The following is a 20,617-nucleotide window of genomic DNA, read 5'->3' as shown; positions in this document are numbered from 1 at the left end:
AGACTCAAAATACACTCCACTGTTATGAAAACCTCCACCTACCTAGCTCGTATTACCTCCCCACTATTATTCAATGGTCCCCTAGCTTACTGAATGTACTTATATTATTGCATTCTTTTCCGTCTGTATTGTAATTATGTGTTTTTCTAGCCTGTTCCCCATAGTAACTGTGAATTTCTTGAGGGCATGGATCCTATCTTATTCAACTCTATTTTTAGCACACGGCATTTGAGTGGCCATAATTACTTCAGTAAATACTTGTTGGTGTATAAATAAGTAAATGTCAGCTAATTTTTATTTATAAAGATGTTTTATTTATTACCATCATTGCCTTTACCCAATCTCATTCTTTTATTAATAGTTTGTCTCTAAATAACTACATCAACAAAAAAAGATAATAAATTCTTCCTTAGACTAATACCAAAATTTAGAACTAATTTCACTATATAGTTTATTTTTTTTATTCAAAACATTTGTTTCTGTATTTTTGAATTTCCTTCTAAAGAAATATATGAACTAAATGTCAATTTATTATGTTTACATTTAGTTGTCTTTGAGATGTTCTTTAATCTTGGTGGAAATTAAATTACCTCCAGAATATTATAAAAGTATACCATTTAAAGATAGCTTAGAGTTTAATCCATTTTTAAAAAACTGATAATGAAACTCATTTAGATTGATATTTATGCACCAAGGAAAGATAGGAAGAGCATTAGTTCATTTTATTCATTCCAAAAAAAAAGGTGTGGAAATAAACTAGAACACATTTGAGTTTTCAGAACTAAGTTCATGTTTACAAGACTGAAAGGTCTGGAACACCATGTGATTTAAAAGTGAACTATTACTCTACATAACAATCAAATGCCAGTTACTTCCCATACCAAAAGTGTATTTATCGTTCACATAAATTTGATGCATTTGGCTTGTCTCCTTTCTAAACTCAATACAATATATATACTCCAGTATGGATATAGTAATGCAAGCAGCCATGAAGGTGGCATACCAGCTCTTAACCACCTTGGACCAAAATTACATATGTCATTTTTGGACCCCTCTATTTGGCTAAAAAATCTTATGGGCCTGCCAGGCCTTATTCTCACTGTTTTCTAACAAGTCATCCTTCCTGGTAACCAACCATGCATTAAATGGATTCTATATACATAATAAATTGACCTCTCTCCAAGGGAGCCAACACAAAAGCCATTCAGTCTGTTCAAAGGGAAGGGTCACTAAGTGTGCCCTGTTAGAAGGAAAGGACCACAAATGGGAATTCACTGGCAACCTCTACCACAGATCGTTTTGATCAAGTACGCTACATTGAAAGGTTTTCATCATCAAAACACTGTATTACATAAAAATTTTACATATCACAATTCAATAATCTGTAGATACTAAAAACAAAGACCAAACAAAAATGTCATTGTTTTTTAAATCAGTTCTTATAGAAAATGTCAGTATTATTAGTTCATATCCTTATAAGAAACTAGATACAGTCAGCCAAGATTTAATATCCATTGAGTTAAGACCTTTGGCTTGTTTAACTGTTTTGTTTTGTTATGTTTTTTTTTCAGTAAAAACTAAATATGCATTTTTATGAACTAAGAAAAGAGTGAGGTCATTTCACTCGTCATGAAATGATCCCTGCAACTCCCATTCACGTGCTGCTTTGCAAAATAAGAGAATGACAGAAACACAATTAAAATTCATACCTTTTTTATGGTGACTCTGAAGTCATAAAATTCTACAAAGCAGTCTGAAAATAATTTGCTACATGGCTTTTCCTTTCCTTCACTCTCAATCAGATCCTCATAACATCTGTGAAAATCATCAGCTGCAAAGTAGAGCAAGAGATGACCCCACAGCAGTGTGTGTTTTAAGGTTTATCTTCTCTAAGCTTTCTGAGGCTGAATTAAACATGGGAAGCGATGGAATGTTTCTGAGCTTATGTTATTTGACTAAAATGTAGGCTCAAACCTATTAGCAAACATCAGCTCTACAATAGCTAGATTAGAGAAAAGATTATAGGGGCCATTTGACACTCACTTAGGAAAACAGCAGCTATCAGTCCATATTCATCACTTAGAACTTTTGTAAGAATAAGATGTAACACTAAATAGATAAATACAATTTTTCAGTATAATAGTTTTTTTTGTTTAGGGTATCAACTATATATGTTTTTAATGTAAATAGGCCACAAGCACTGTGCTGAGAAGCAGCTTAGGTAATTCAGGGAACAATAGTGTCCATTTGTACAACTCAGGAAAATTTATTTTATGTCTCTGCCTTTATTTATTCATATATAAAAGATATTTTTACAGCATAATTTTCTAATCTCTGTAGCATGATTGGGGAGAAAAATAGAGGGCTTAATTTCTAATAGGACAAAGTTCTAAGGACTTTGAAAAATAAATTCATCCAACAATTTATGTTTTGTCTTATTCTACAAAAAAAAATAAAAACGAAAGTGAGGGGGTCTTATAAAGAAACACTCAAAACCAAAAAAGCAAGAAATCAAGGATAAATGTAAAATATGATTTACCCGGGGATTATGTTAGTGGAGCAAATACAGCCTCAAATTTGGGTCAGTGATTCATAGCAGTCAGCAAAAAGAAGAAAACATATCCAGTTAGTCATAGTAATTAATTTATTACTTGAAAATGAAAGAAAGGAAGGAAGGAAAGATGGGAGGGAGGAAGGAAGGAAGGAAGGAAGGAAGGAAGGAAGGAAGGAAGGAAGGAAAGAAAAGGTAGAAAGAAAAAAGGAAAAGAGAAAGAAAGAAAGAGAGGAAAAGAGAGAAGGAGGAAGGAAGATCCAGTTTTCTTGGTGTGGAAGTACTTTCTCCAATGGGGGGAACTGGAGTAAGTCTTTAAAATATCTTGGTAAAAATGTGATATTAAGTTCCTATGATTTATTTTAATGTTCCATGATTATGATTATAATGTCTTATAATGTCCTATAGTCTATTTATTCAACAACCATTGGTTGCATATATGTAGTTAGTGCTTGGTGTTAAGGGAGAATGGTGAAGCAGACACCCTGTCCCTACCCTCTTGGTGCTCACAGCCTAGAAGAAATATGGAAATACAGGCAGTTAAGTCCTATTACTGGGGAAGCCTATCAAAGAGGGCAAAAGAGAGTGGTGATGGGAAGAGACTTCTAAGCCTCTGGGCAAAATCTGCAAAAGCCCTCAGGGGAGAAAGTCATGGTCATTCTGAGAACTGAAAGCATGCACCTTACATAGAGGACAGAGAGGAAAGATTAAGAACTGAGACTAGACCTAAGCAGTTAATTAGATTATATAAGGCCTTGTAACCGATGTTAAGGAATCAGACCTTCATCATGAAGACAATGAGCCAAAGTAAAATTTGATGAAAGTGATTTACCAAAAACAATCCACAACAACACTAAACTCCAACAATACCAAGTAGTGACCTTTAATAAAATGAAATGTTTATAAATTGCCAGGGGGACAGGAGAATTGGATGCTTGTTCCACCTGACCTCCTACCCTAATGGAGTAATCCAGGAGAGAATGGATTGCAAGGACACAGCAGTCTCGTTCCTGTCTTGAGTCTCTTACAGCAGACACACACTCTACCATCCCAGCACAGATCACACATCTGGCATTACTTGCTCCCTTACAGGAACATCTGGTCCTTTCTAAAATGTCCATGGAGACATTTGGTCCACACCAAAAGACACTCACTTAGCCTACCAAGCCAAGAAGTTTATTATTGGTAATACAGCAACAACACAATTATTGGACCAATTAAACATGATAGCATTTCTTATGCATTAATCCTGCAAATCAAATTTCTTGTAATATATATTATGGGCTATTTAAATGCAGGGATGTTTTCTATGTGTGGGCATTTTTGAGAGACCCAAATTTCAAGGACCTTTTGGCATGGACAAGATATCCAATACTCATTGGCTTATATCAACAGCAGTAGTAAAAAACACTATGGATCAGGAAGCATCTGTTTGTCTTGATGGCTTGTGTTGATGTTAGATGCTTTATGTTTTCTGCCTTCCAGTGAAAGAAGACAGTTCTCTGCCATCCAAATTAAAATAACAGCTTTACAAACTGTCAGCAAGTTTTTTGTTATAACTATGTCTTCAGTGAACTAAGGACCTAGAGCTTTATTTTCCATAGAAGACATGGACTTGGAAACTCCTCTTCCCTGTGTGTCAGGAGAGAGGGAAAACACGTGACTTCTATACGCAAGCCTCACCTTTTCCAAAGACACATCTAGGTCTCCTCCAACTCTGTCCAGACACATTCACCCAAGAGAGATTACTCTCTTATAGAGTTGAAATTTAATTTCTTTATGCAATGAAATATTAAAATACTTAAGTAATAACATTCACTAACATTGTCTGCTATCTGATAATGCACAGAAATGGGGCAATTATGCTTCACCCCGGGTGGCTGATGAGGTCACTTCAAATTGCAGGCATTACCTAATAATATCCCTGCCTATATATAAGTGCATTGTTATAATTATTAGCCATAAAGAAAGTAGGATGTATGTATGGGGGAAACAGTTTTAATTATTTAATTTGGTGATATAACACAGGCTTGCCATTTCCCTCCCTACAAATTCACATGTTTCAACAAACACATTATACTTCCGTAGCTTCCTATCTCTCTGCATGGATTCTAATTAAATCTGGGAAACCATATTATTATCACTTCAAGTGAAGAGGGCTTCAGGGCACAGCTGCTACCAAAAACATCTCAAAATAAAAGTGAAAACATCCTGAGGGATCAGAGAGAGGATTGTGATATCTTGGGCAATGGAAGAAACCGCATCAGGAATTTCAATGTTTGATTCATTCACAGATTATTTTGGAAGCTTTATTTTTCTTTGATAGTGCTACTCACAAATAAGTCTTAATTTACCTTTTAGGTACAGTTTTGGGAAGTAGTCCTTTTGAATAATGGGTCATATGTGCTAAAGAGTACATGTAATGGTGTCAAAATATTTGACTTTGAAACCAGTGAGTATGGTTCAAACCTTACCACAATCCTCTCAACCACCTTCTCAGTCACAGGCTTTACAGTATTTCTCCAGGACACTGAATTTCCAAACGCAATCAGCCCCATTCCAAACGCAATCTGCCCAGATAGGTGAGGTTCAGCTATTTGGCTCATGCAAAAGAACTGGAAATAACAAAGCCCTGCATGTTAAACTTAGAAAAGGGGAACTGAGAGGATGTAATGCTTGTTTTGCATCATCTGCCAGATCAGACGAAAATAAATTGGGGTTTAATGTATTGACCTTCATCGCTCCAGAGGGCAAACTATCTGCAAGAGGTAAAACATACTGAGAAGTGATTTTTTTTTCTCAAAATCAGATTTTTTTATTTTTAAATGTGAGTCTATGGTAGTGATTTGTCATAAATATTTTATGGAAAAGATGCCTGCCTTGGGTGGGATGTTGCTTGGACCAACTCTAGGCCTCCTTCCAATTTTATGTAAACTCAGACTGTATAGAATGGCTAGAGGACAAAGAGAATGGTGAGTGTTCAAAGTGTGTTAGCAAGTTTAAGTCGATTTCATTGAAATAGGTCTCTGAAGGACAGTAACCCAACTTTCCCCATCTGTACCTCCACTCCCTCCTCCCACTACACACCCCGCTAATGGTTTCCAGTGGCAGAAGTCCAAGATACAGTAATCCTGTTTGTTTGATGACTAAACATCCTTTTATGCCTGGAGGATCAACTCTTACAGTCAAACAAACTGAATTAGTGTCTAATGCTAAAACCAGAGCACTCTCTGGACTTTAAAGAGTGGCCCAAATCACCAGTATCACCAGCCTGATTGTTGTCTCCCTAGAGGAACAATCACTTTGTTTCATGTTAGTTGGTTGTGACAAGTTTGGGGGGGATATAATTGACCAAAAGGACACTGAATTTAAAATGACTGTTGAGGTTCTTGGATAGCGTAATCCACAACTAGTGTGCATAGAAGCCATGAACTGACATATGTTTCTCACTTCCAAAAAGCAAATGTTTAGATTTGACTTGATTTGCATTTGGGGTAAGTAAAGTTGAAACAGAGATGAAAGTCTAAGCTGTTTGGAAAGAAGAAACTAAGTCTGATTTGAATTTTACCTAATGTAAATTAGCCCTTGTAGAATAATGTTGTGTTATTTATTTGTCCTGCTCATAGCCTAGCTAGAGTTCATGGTTGCCAACGTAACATTATTTCATGAAGTCTCCCTTATACTGTATGAAAATCTTTCATCTGTTAAGGTTGCTCTCTCTCACAGAACTCAATGAGATAACACCTCTCTCTGGGAATGTGACAATGAGGGAAGGTGGGTCTTGAGGGATTCTGTTGTTGCTAGCTACTTATTATGAGGAAGGACTATCAGACTCACTGCTTATTTGTGGGTCTAGTAGATGAAAACAAAATATACACTAGAAGTAAAGAAGAGAGGATGAGATGAAGCCAAAGGCAACAATTGCTACTTCATAATATGGTTTCAGGCAAACTTTCGTGATGGAATCCTAATACACAGATTAATGATTTATGAAGCAGCAGTATTAAATGCTATTCCTTTCCCTACCCTTCTTAGGTACTTTTCAATTTCCAGTACCTCTAGGATCAACTGACTTTTTCAATACTGAAGACCATATAGACAGTAATAATATGATCATGGCTATTAACATAGTACAGACCAATATTCAAGAGAAAGCTTTTATTTCAGATATCAGACTTTCATTATTGTTCTGCTGAATATGGAATCACTGATATTTAGAAGCATATCATACATATTACCTGCTACAGACTCAGCAGTTCATTGCTGTTATAAGAATAGTGGGACTCCAATTAAACCCGTTCTAACTTAATCTCAAATTCTTATTGCTTCATAATGAACTCCTAGTTCTTTTGCCAGAATAGACCATAATGAGGAAGTCCCATTTTCATCACAGGTAACCCTGAATGTTACATCCTACCAACATTATGTTATACATTATATTCAGAATATATTTTCTTTTAATAAACTTTCCTACTACTCACTCCACTGTGAACCATTTTTAACACTCCAGAAATTCACATAGTATCCAAAATCTAAGCAGATCATTTTGTTTTGTTTGTCTCCTGTATGCTGATCTGAATAGTTTATTTTTAAAAGGGGGAGGGAGATAAAAAAGAAAATCAAATAATATATCTAAGCATTACCTTAACCCAAAATATGTTGCTTCTTAATTTCCAATATTTGCCTTTAATTAAAAAGAAAAAATACATATATTATATTATCAGATCAAGTTAATTTTTCTGTTTTTTCTTTATCCCCATCCATTTTGGAATAAATGTTACTTTCCATTTATTCTGTTATTAAATTAATTGGACAAATCTAAAGATCTACTAAAAACTCAGCTTTGACGTGGGGAGTGAGTGAAATCGGGAAGTAATAGAAGGGATGGAGTAGAAAAAGAAAGGAGTAAAATTTTGAACAATTATCTTATCTCTTTAAGCTGTAGTGAATATTTATTTTAAGTACAGAGGACTGTTAAATAATTATGAATATCACTTGATTATCACTTCTTGCTGGAGAAGACAAACTCTAAATTGCATCAATCCCTTTATTTATGTATCCTCTCTCATTTATTCATTCATTCAGATTCCTTAATAGAACTATAGGGTACTATTTTCTTTTCCTTCATTTTAAACAGTAATGTTTCTCATAGTGTAGCCTTCTTGATTCTCCTTCTTAAGAAATAATATTAAAGTTTTAATCCATCAAGAACATGTTAGGTTAATTTTAACCATCTGTTGAAATTCAGATATCAAGTTACCAATAAGTGATTTCTTATGTTCATATACAATGTACAATGTAGTTTCAAGTTTGGTTGTTGCACAATTCTGTTATTGCGTATTTGGACAGCTGAAATTTCCAAAATCCATTTAGGTGACCAAATGGGAGAGGGTTTTAAACTATATCCTGACATCTCCTTTTTCTTTTTTTAAAGTTTACTGGGGTGACAATTATTAGTAAAGTTACAGAGAATTCAGGTGTACAATTCTGTAATACATCATATATATATATATATATATATATATATATATATATATATATATATATATATATATATCACATTGTGCATTCACTACCCAGAGTCAATGACATTTGTAAATATAATGCAGTAACATAATAATCCTAATCATTCAAATAGTCATCAATAATAAATATTGAATATAAACAAAGTTTTAGAAATTCAAGAGCACTTACAGCAAAGACATCATGCCCGGTCATAATCCATTTATTTTCAGAGACATAAGGATACAATCATAGTCCTTTCTTATCTAAGATGACTAATACAGTTGAAGTAAAAAGATATCCAGGCCTGTTCATCAGAATAAAAGAAACCTCACTCTGAAATGTGACCAGTCTCCCACGCTTTGCTTTGAGAAGTTTCTTGACAAAATACATCAACTAGGCCCATAAGTCAAACTGTTTCCTGGTCTCTGAAAAAATATGTAATAGTAAAGAAATTATAAATGAATCCTGTCTTCTCCTTAATCAGTTTGGTTATCTGAAAACAGGTGGTGTTGCCTATATGGAATTTCTTGATTCTGGTACTCAAAAGACATCCAGCCTCCTTTGTTGTTGTTGTTATTAAAGAAAGACCACCAGCAACAGCAGATATTTTCATTGGATTACTCTTCCCGTGTTACATTATTAGGCCCCATCTCCCTTCCTGTATGCAGGTCACACATTCTCATTTCCCTTTCTTGACCCTATCGTAGGTAGAGGAGAAGAGAAGAACAGAGATAGAAAGAAAAAGAGTCATTTGCTTAGGTAGGAAGATAGTTTTGAGAAAGACAGAATAGTATAAATTTTTACTTTCCAGGGCAGGTCCTGAAAGATGATGCACTTCTAGTCAATATGTACATGATTAATAGTGAAAATCACAAGGCAGTTTGTGAGGAAAACAGAAGAGATGGGAAAAGATACTAGATATTGTCGTGGTCTATATGTTTCCTTCGATATTGTTGAAAAACAATGAAGAATTACCTTTATTTTGAAATTACTTTCTTAACTGCTGAACTGTGTTTCTTGACTATGATATGGAGAATAAAATAATAGGATATAATTTATTAACATTAAAGTTTTACAAGAAGACCCTGATAATATCTATCTTCTAGTAAATTCATAACTCATTTGTTGCATGGCATAGCTTATTTAAAATGGAATGTTTTGTATTATGTATTACATAGTTACTTGATTTTCTTTCAGTATTTTTTTTAATACCTTGAACAACACCTTGTACATTGTGTTTAATTATTACATACTGCTCCATATTTTAATTCTGTTTTTTGAGAAAGCTATAAAAAGGACGGCTATAGACCTCAGAGTCCTTTTTTTCTGCAAAAAACTACCAAAATAAACTAAATCCATTTATATAAGAGATAAAAGCCATTTCTTTTTTGTTTAGTCAGAAAAATTTTAAGAAAAAAAAACACAACATATCCATCATTTTACAAAATATGCATGCCCACCTGTTCAAATTAAAAGTAAACAGTTGTATATTATATGTATTGAAATGTATAAAACAATATTCTGGATGCTATATGGTTATAGGAAATAGGTACTCTCAGAAAATACTGCATTTTTTTCTTTAAATAGGCCACTTAAAAGGAGTGGTTATATGGTTCTTTATATTTTACATCAGATCTATCATTTCTGATTTGTTACGTATATGTATTTATAGATATATAAATATATTATTTATGTATACCTCTTATATTTATATATCCAGATATATATTCATGTATATATACATATATATTTATGCATATACATATATGAGTGTATATACCTATATATCTTTTATATATATATTTATATATGTATATGTATGCTTTTAACATAATATTTAAAAATAACATTTTAAAAAGCTTTTAAATGGAATATTTGTGAGAATCTGCACTGTAAAACTGTTATTAGTTTACCAGGTGCTCATCTACATAAATTGGGAGAAAACAAATGTCTTGATCTGACATGTTTATTTCATTCAAGCAGGTCTAATAATTGAGCTGTGAAAGCTGAGAACCATTTGGTTTACTCTGTTTACTTTCTTTTCTTTAAAGTTTGACACTGTCCTTCATCGAAATGAGAGTTCTACTGAAATTATCTTTCTTTTAAAATATCTTGGCATCTTAACAGCATGTTTTATAAGAAAAATGTTGATTACTGTATTTTTTAACTTCAACAACTATATAAAGCATACTCTATAAAGATTAAAATGAATTAAGTCATAATTGTCCTTGACTTTCATGATTTGGTAAAGATATAGAATCAAATACTTTGGAGATTTTCTTAGACCTTAGTTTGTGTTTCTCTCCTTTTTAAGTTATCTTTTAAAAAAAACAAAAAACAAAAATCAAGCACAAAGAAACTCAAGGTCAACTGCAGAAATAAACTAAAAAAGAAGAGTGAGTTTAAAGTGGAATTGCTGATAAAAAAAAATGCTGATTGAAAATATCTGTCATCTATATTTTTGTATAATGCTAAATACCGAAAACTCTGTCACAAACTGGAGTGACAATCAATTACATTATTGACCATTAATTAAGTTCTCAATAGATTTTCTTAAACATGTGGATATTTGATGTTACATAAACATGTAATATGCTTTCCAACTGAATAGACTGGAGTTTAGCAATTATTCATTGCATTGTTAGACTTTCCACTAATGCCATTGCATCGAATGTGAAGTGCTTTAGTGCTGTTGCCTCTGAGGGTCGCAGTTAAAAGCTGCAATTATAAATTTATTTGAGAGGATTTTAAAGTGGCTTTCAAAGTACTGAAGTCCATGTCCAAACATTTTAGTTCTTGGTCCCTCTTATCACTACTCTCGGTCACCTGAATTAAATATGTCAATTCCTAATGCCCACACACAGAAGGCTCTGACAAGAAGTTATTACCCTAGTTTTTTCTAGTACTACATGCACATGTCAAGTAGTATAAATAAATTCTGATTTTAAAAATTCATTTAATCATGAGCTCTAAACAACAATTTAAAACAAATTTTGTTATTTTTTAATCCATTAGTTTTGCACCAGGTAAAAACCTTTAAGAAAGATAAATATGTGTTTATTCATCATGAGGAAATTAAATTATAATTAAATAATAATGTACATGGAATTGATTGGCTATTGATTTAATTGGTAAAAATAAATCGCTCTTTTCAATAATACAACAAACTTCAAGGCTTAATGTTCCTAATGGTCATGCAAATAATTCTAGATAATGATACTGTTAGTGGGAGAGTATAAGAGAGTAGAGGGCTGGAGAGAGAATTCAGTCACTTGATATAGAGTAAGCAGAGAAGTTTAAAACTCAAGTTTTCTCTTATTCACCAGTGTTTTGATACATATAGTTACAAGTTCGCATTCCTATTGTCTATGTGTTTACCTTTCATCAGGGAAGATGCAAAAGATGAACCTGAATTTCATTTCTGTGTTTGGTTTCTTGGCAAAATGTCTTTACGATCTCTGCCAGACCACACAACATACTCTTTTAGGGATCATTGTAGCAATTGTGGGCTGAATTGTGACCCCCAAAATTCGTACGTTAAAGTCTGAACACTCAGTACCTCAGAGTGTGACTGTATTTGGAGATAGAGTATTTACAATGGTAATGGAATTAAAATTAGGTCTCTAGGGTGGGTCCTAATTCAATATGACTCTCATTCTTATAAGAAGAGGATATTAGGACATGTATTCTGAGGGGCAACCACATGAAGATACGTGATGGGGAAAATGGCCATCTATAAAACAAGGAGAGAGGCCTCAGCACAAACCAACCCTGCCTACATTTTGATCTTAGAATTCGGTGTAAGCCACACAAACTAATACAGTGCCAATTCTAAATCTAAGCCAAGGCAGATAGATTTGTACAGAAAAAAATAATAGAATTTTAATGATATCATCACTATGACCTAAGTTCTTCTGAGAGTTTAAACATGAGTAATTATTTTCTTTTTGGTTTATGCTATATCTGTTCCATAATATCATGCTGAAATGGTAAACCTCATCAAGGATCTCTAATTATTTCTCTAAAGTATTCATCTCCTTGATTATTAAGCTTTTGGTATTTTCCATAGAGTTAGAAATGCCCTGATATTGATTACTTTTCTCCACTATAGCTTCAAAGTTTGGAATGACTTTTAACATTATGAGGTATTTTTTTTTTTTTTTTTTTTTTTTGGCTCTGCAATAATACAAAAGAAATAGGAATACCTGCCATATAATCAAAGGAAGACATTGATTTATGCTCTGGGAAGAAGGAATTGAAAATTGAATAAAGACAAGAGAAAATAAAATTTCCTAGACCAAGAACAAATGGAAATTGATTTAATTTACTGAAAAGAAATCACCTCTTTGAGTACTCAAGCAAAGCATTAGTATCTTGCTGACTACCAGGAAAGGACAAATTAGAATTAGAAGAATCTATGAGTATGTAGACTCCAAATTACTACAGTACCTTTCTGGTAAATCTCCCCAATTTACACAAAACATTATGTAACATTTCAGGGAATCATGATTTTTTCCCACCACTAAAGTTTAATGATATTAAAATATTTTCCTTGCCTTGCCTTTTAAAGAAAGATTAAATTATATTCCATCTTGCAGGCATACAGCACATGCATTTTTGATAGTGGTGCTTGAAGCATATGGGCACTTCACTGTCTATGGTTTTCCTAATAACTTGTGATTCCCCTTAAACAAATTTAATTTCCAGAGCCATGGATTGGAATATTTGGACAGCGAGAGATGGGGATGCTCACAGGTAGAGGGTAGACTTCTTGTTAGTATAGGACTGACCCCAAGCAACACTTTTAGGTTAACAACATGAAAGGGTCAAAGCAACCTGACAGCCTGCCAACTGTAAGAAAGTGACAGCAAAGGAAGCTAAAGAAAAAAATTTACCCTGTTTTGAAGAATTATGTGGTGGAATTGAAATGAATCTACAGTACGTAAAAATCCTGATGACTTGAACTTTTTTTCAATCTCACCTCGGAGGAAAATTGTAAAATGATGAAACTACACAGGATTTAGCATAACACAAAATGTTTTGAAGTGTTGGCATCAGGTCTGTGGTGTAATTTAAACAGAACAGGGCAGACATTTGGAAATATACATGTGTTTCTGTTTGAAGGCCATCTCCGAGCTCTTTGTTTTGGAATGAATAATTCCACCTGAGGGGAATAGCTAATCTCATATCAATCATTTTGGGCAGGAAAGGAGGGAGGTTGGCTTTGAGTGGTGGCCAGCAGGATTGCCTCTTCCCCTAGCTAGACCCAGAAGACAGATCCAAGCAGTTATAATCACTCCCTATAGTTTACTATTCTTATTCCCAAGCCGTCTTTAAAGTGGCCTTATAGATAGCTTAGTGAAAATTATACTTTGCAGAATTAAAAGACTAGTAATGTCCATGCTTGGGGTGAAGCAATTTCTGGTGGAGCAAATGGCAGAAATATGGAAGAGTTTATCCACAAGGGTGCCAAATGAAATGATTTCACAGATTAGGAGACTAAGGTGACAATTGACCACCAGCATGGACTTTGAGAGTTCACAGTATTACTTCTCATGAAGACTTGGTAAAAGAATGGGCTTTCAAAATATATGGGATAGAAGCTGGCATCATTGCTCTTTGGGCATTACAGGATGAACTTTCTAAAGACTTCAGACAGGCCAAAGATTATTAGCTTAAGCTATTTGTTCATACATGAAAGTCATCCTGTTCCCGAAGAACTTAGAAAACAGAAAACAATTTACCCTCAATTAAAATGTAAAAGCAAAAGCACAGTTAGTTTGAGCCAAGTGTTCAGACCAATGAGACGTTACCATGTACAAATACAGGAACTGTTCATCAAAACAGGGTGGTCCGTCGGCGGTAGCATGGAAAAAAGTCTCAAAATGAATTCATGACTGTCTCAGACAGAGGAAAACCTAAATCAAGATTAATCTTACTCTTGTGTCATGGACACCATTATTTCTGTTGTGAAATGAGTATATCTGGCCATCGTAGCCTGATATACTCAGACTATATATTAAATATTTAGTTCACCCAGATCTCTTTCTTCCAACTATATGTTCAGCAAGCAACATTTGCATAGTTTTGCCTTCTCATACGCATCTGCTTCATCCACACTTCAAAATTTCACTATAAGAAGATATTGGGCATAGAAATGTAGTTGGAAGTATGAAACCGAAGAGGAAACACAAGCCTGGGCTTCCATAATGTGCACATCTTCAAGAAATGTATTGTATTTCTAATTGGGGAAGTTTACAGAAGGACTAATAAATAGAAGCTCTGGTAGGCTAAAGCTGTGTATCCTACCCTTATATATGGCATTGCTTGGCACTGAAATTATTTACAAGGAGAGAATGTTTGGTTCTGTCTTCTGACACTTCATATCACCATTTATTTTTACTTTTTCTCCTTGGTGTTTATCACTCTCTAGCATACTATCCATTTTATTCACACTCCTGGCATTGCTGGTCTCTTATATTAGAATACTGGCTCCATTAAGTCAGGGACTTCTGTCTGCTCACTATTTCCCTGGTGCCCAGAATAATGTCATGGACATAATAGATATTTGTAAATAGTTGTTGAGTTAATCCTGTAATCATGCACCTATTAGCAATAGGTGCCATCTGTGATACGGGGAGACTTGGACAAGGTACTCTACATATTTTGGTTTCACATAGGATCTCTCCTATTGTGAGATTGTTCAGAATAACCTTAACACTTTCGCTTTCCAACTTCGAGCTGTTACAGCCATCTTTTGGTTACATAGACATATATTTAATTTTATAACTTTAAATACCTTATTTATTTACTGATATATCTTAATTTCTTCAGGCCAAAGGTTTTTCCTGCTTCCTCTGTTTGTTATTCTCCCTAATTTGATTTACTTTATATAGAAAGCACTATTATTCCATATTATATTTGGAGGGATATCTCTTATCAATCAAAATATCATTTTTTCCCAATACTTTTGAAGGGATGATGTTTCTGTTATGATTTCTCAGATATTTTTTATTCCTTTTTGCCTTCTAATTACCTGAAAGTTTAGTTGGCTTAATCTCACAGGAGGTCCTCAAATCTGTAACAGCCAATTTACCATTTAAAGAATAAGATGCCTATATGGAAATATATAGAAATGTAAACGTAATTCCTAAATCTTCTCTAGCTCCCATAAAGTGGCTGCTTCCCCCAAAGAATTCAGATATTGAATATAGCACATTCTTCTTCCTAACCTCCCAACAAGTGTTTAAATCCATGACATAACATCCTAGAAATTGAAACTCACATTTAACGTTTCTTTTAACATGAAACACATTATCTCCTAAGTAGTCTATTTCATTGTAAGACAGTTCTGAAAGGTAGGAAGTTCTCAGTATTGAAACAAGCTCTGTCTCCTGGTCCTTATTCCTCAAGCCATTCTAGTCTGGCTGCTGTCCTCGCCATTCCTCCAAAAGGGCCACTTATGATTTTCTTCCTTCTTTCCTTCCTTCCTTCCTTCCTTCCTTCCTTCCTTCCTTCCTTCCTTCCTTCCTTCCTTCCTTCCTTCTTTTCTCTCTCTGTCTCTCTCTCTGTGTCTCTGTGTCTCTGTCTCTCTCTCTCTCTCTCTCTCTCTCTCTCTCTCTCTCTCTCTCTCTCTTTTTAAAAGTGAATCCAATGGATCTATGCCACAGTTATCTTATTCCCTAAGCAGCATTTGACCCAATTGACCTTTTTGACTTCTGGAATGCTTCCTGTATTTTTTACATTCCTTATGACACTTTCTCCTCAATGTTTGCTTATGTATCTGGGCATTGCTTCTCAGTCTCCTTTATCAACACATTCACCTCGATTCCAAAAGAAAAATAATAATAATTTCTGGAAAGGCTTTGTACAACACAAAATATGCACTTAAATTTTAAAGTTTTCTTTAGGTTCAAAGGTAATTGACTTAGAAAAGCATCTAGTATTAGAACATAGAAGGCATTCAATAAATTGAAATGATTTGTTTTTCTGCTTTGAAGGGTAACAGTAATTAGGATGAATATTTTTTAATAAAAAATATACTGTGTTTCCCCGAAAATAAGACCGGGTGTTATATTAAGGTTTGCTCCAAAAGATGCATTAGGGCTTATGTTCAGGGGATGTCATCCTGAAAAATCATTCTAGGGCTTATTTTCAGGTTAGGTCTTATTTTCTGGCACACACGGTATAATCAAAATATCAACTAATGTTATCATTTCCTATGTTTGTTATTGAACTTGATTGAATGATATTTAATATCTGCAAAATTTTGAAGTATTTATCTTGGCTAACCAGTCCTTTAAGAATAATATCATTGAGTGTTAATGATTTAAACAGATTCAAGATACATGTACTTAATACTTTTCTCAATGTTTAATTATACATATATTTTCATTTAACTTGTAGTGATTAAAAATAAAACAATCCCTCTGCAATGAGGAAAAATTATACATGTTTTATAACCCACAAATATGGCCAGATTTGCTTTAATGGGTTATATGTCTTGAGAAGATAGTTTAATGCAGTGTATGTGAAAGATTTAAAGGTGAAGCAAATTCCCTTGTCCTTTTCTTTAATAAACACCATCACAATTGACCTTTAAAGCTGATAAAGCTATAAAGAAAGACAAGAGCAAATGCAATATTCCACCAGACCTGTTCGAATATATTTAACAGATGGTCAAGTCATGATTCTCTCTTTATCCAAAGAAATTTCAAGTTGATTTTAATTTCTGTGCTGGTACTTTGTAACATCAAGGCTTTTAAACATAAAATAAATTAAAACAGGAAGTTAGTTGGAAAATTAGCTTTTCGTTCACTGGTCTTAGACAGGGTGTGACATAATGAGGACAATAGCTACCGGTGGCATAAAGAGGTGAAATATGCAAGCAAGCATCTGTGTTTCTTAGTTCTATGTCATGCCTGAGAAATGATCTCAACACTATCCACAAAGATATGGGAATTAGGTTGCCTTTTATTTGACCTCTATGTTTTTGATTTGTTATATTGTCATTTAGTCTGTGAAAATGTTCAACCTAATCTTTCCAGACTCTTATAATCAGCTAGAGTGGTATTGATCGTCCTATCATTCTCGTGGCTTTGGAAGTCATATATAAGTAAGAATGTGCACACTCTTATGGATGAGCTAAAGCTATTCGATGTGCTCTCTTAATTATAAATAGCTCCTTCCAAATTTACTAAAGCTATAAACATCATATACTGATATATGTATATATATATTCTCTCTCTTATCCATCCATGCACATTTATATTCATACTTTTATACTCACATATGCCACAAATTTCACTTCCAGATGTCTTACTGCCATATCCATTCCGTACTTACTCCCTAAACAATGTAAAGCCATTAATAGACACCTGACTATGAATGAATTGCACATACAGCTCCCTGAGAAACCCTGGAAGGAAATAAGTTTCTCTGAGCTGGCTTAAGTTCATTTGTTTTCAAATCTTTCAGCAATGGGTAGGAGATATTACTCAGCATCTACTAAATGAAAAGTTGAAATACTCGTACAACACAGTGAACATTCATCTACCCTTCACTGTTTTCACTAATTATTTCACTAATATTTTGCTATTACTGCTTTCATTCTATCTGTATGTTTTAATACCTTAGGTTGTTAATAAAGGTGGCAGTCAGCCATTTGGACGTAATTTGTAGACACCATAACATTTCACCTTTAAATACTTTATCATGCATTTCTTGAAAATAAGAACATTTTTCTACATAATCACAACACACTTAAAACACATGTGACCTTTAAAATTAATTTAATTATAACTAGTTTAATCCATTATGTTGGTCCACGACATGAATTTTTTGAAGAGTTCAGGCTAATTTGTATGTAGACTGTCCCATAGTCTGCCTTTATTTAACTATTTCCTCATGACTGATTACATTTATAATAACTTTCTTTGTTTCATTTTTTTTGTTTGTTTTAGCAAAAATACCACATAGGGGATGTTGTATTATTGTTTAATTGTTTCACATAAAATGGTATTTAAGTTTTATTTCATTATTAGTGATGCTAAATTTGATTATTTGGTTAAGATGGCAGTACAAAGCCCATTCATTATAAAGGTACCCATTCAATTTCTCATAAGTAACCAATGGGTGAGTGATATTTTTAAACTCAGTGAATAGGCAGAATTCAACATAATTTACCCAATGGTTTTAGCATCAGCTGATAATTGGTAGTTGTCTTTATCAAAAGAAAGTTCAGGTTACAAAGTTAGATAATCCATATGCCGCAGTTTAACAGAAACATACACATGCACACCAAATAAAACGATTAAATATAAAACTCTTAATTTCTTCATAAAATTATCAACTCTAGGATAACCTAAAATATTGAGGCCAACAAACACTTTTAGTTGTTGACATATAGACAAAGATGGAACTAGGTAAAGCCTTGGGAAACAGAGCTACATTGTTTATGGACCAGTTCTAATGAAAAATTAAGCATCTATCAGTGGGAAAATATTATTAACACATTGAAATCACTAAAAAATTACCTGAATTGTTTTTCTGTGTTTCTCACTTGCTCAAGTCCTGTCCAGATTGTTTATTTTATTTACTTATTTTTATTTGGATAGAAAATGAAAGCAGAGGGGGTCATCTGGTCAGTAGAGCTATAATGTCAAGGCCATTTATAAACCTTTTCTGGGTTTTTTTGGTTTTTTTGTTTGTTTGTTTGTTTTTTTCCCAACATCATTGAATAATGTATTTGGAATCAGAATTAAAGGGACATTTGACAGTTGTAAAATGTATGTTTATTCTGATACTTCTGACAAGTTGTATAACTAATATGGGACAAATTACCAGATTAATTGTGTAGAATTTCTTCAAGACTTGGGTTTTTTCATGATTTCAAAATAGGTATCTTCAAATATGAAGTTAGGGAACATCACCATGTCTACTTTACCGTACATTTGCTTAAGCTTAAAAGAGACCCCCATCCAGCTCTTGCCGATACACTGGGACAATATCAACAGGTCCTTCAGATACCTATCGCTTGGATTTGTATTTTCTAGTCCAAGAAAAGTTTCTATATAGGATCAAGTTCTTATCAAATGCCACTGCTGTAACACCAATGTTACTCTGCAAGTGCACTGTGACTGCCAAGGAAATGAAAGAAGAAAACGTGAACATCCTCTAAAGAATCATGGGGATTCTACTACTGGCACTCAGTCCCAAGCTGCCAGAGCCACTGCCTCTGCCAGCTTTCTACTTATGGCCCTGGCTCTGCCCACCCACCTACCTGCCATCACAATGCATTACAGGCTGTCATTTCAGTTTATAGATGCTCGACGGACAGGACGCATCTGGGAAACAATCATTGAAGCATTTTTAAGAGAAGCATTAGAAATAACACTAAATGCATTCTCTTATCAAAATTTGAAAAAGTAAGGAAAATACAATGGACAACCTCTTCGTACACAGATCTGATCAGCACTCCTTCAGGAGATGTTTAAATTGTCGCAGAGAGAGCAAATAAAATCATGAAGGTATTTGAACAATATATAATTACACAGAAAAATGAAAGTGAGAGACTAAGTGAAAATATAATAGCAGCATGAAACATTATGGTAAGTGACCAAATCCAAGAATACTAAAAACATTTGCAGCACAGCAAGGGAGGTAGTTTTAGAGCCAGTAAAATTTTACATAGTTAAAAAATAAAAAACTTAAAACATGTTGCCATCCAAAGACTTACAGGCTGAAAATATAAATTTAAGAAGTTTGACATAAGCTGAGGGTAAATACAAGTTAAGAATATTTGAGAAGAAATGTGTGAAGAGCAACTACCATTATTTTTTATTAACATACAAATTTTCTTCTATTTTCAAAGATAGTCTTCTACAACAGTTACACCATAGAGCAAAAAAAATACAAGTTCTATATTTTAGACCAATGAATTTCATAAATTTGAAATATATGTGTATATATATATATATATATATATATATATATATATCACTACTGCTTTCAAAAACAAAACAATAAAGAAAACTTACAATTATCCTTTTGTGTGTTGATTTCCAAATTATTAGTATTTTTCTCTAATTATAAATATAATACATTCATTTCTGAAAATAATAAGGAAGATTAATGCATTATCTCACAATTGATAAATGGGTGCTACTAATATTTAGTGTATTTTTTCATTCTTTTTTTCCTAATTATTTATTTTTATATTTGATTCACACTGTGTATATAGTTGTATACCCTATCTCATATATTGATTTTTTATTTTTTTAAGTGTGAATTCAGAGTCTATAAGAAGAGGAGCACCTGTCTATACCGCATGTTGTGGCTCTTGACGAACAAAATTTAAAAATGAAACAAAACCTCCACAAGGCCAATAAAATAGTTCTCATGGCAAGGTGAAATTTCAAAATCCTGCCAAGTGCTTCTCTGTTTAGCATTGTAAATAGAAGAGCACCCAGGCGCAAAACTTCTTTGACTCATTCTAAATCTTTGAATGATCCTTTTAAATAACAAAAATACAAATGTAGAAAGTGTCTTTTACCCTCATGA

General features: G+C 33.5%; 1 pseudogene; it reads right to left on the bottom strand.

Moving 5' to 3' along the window:
• Positions 1 to 18,921: 18,921 nt before the first annotated feature.
• On the bottom strand, positions 18,922 to 19,354 carry LOC109438489 (ATP synthase peripheral stalk subunit F6, mitochondrial-like; annotated as a pseudogene).
• Between the last annotated feature and the right edge of the window lie 1,263 nt (positions 19,355 to 20,617).

Source organism: Rhinolophus sinicus, chromosome 14, assembly GCF_057876585.1.
Source record: "Rhinolophus sinicus isolate RSI-liver-muscle chromosome 14, RSI-T2T, whole genome shotgun sequence".
Taxonomy (NCBI): Eukaryota; Metazoa; Chordata; class Mammalia; order Chiroptera; family Rhinolophidae; genus Rhinolophus; species Rhinolophus sinicus.
Note: the sequence above shows the minus strand (reverse complement) of the source record. Positions and strands in the feature narration are given on the sequence as shown.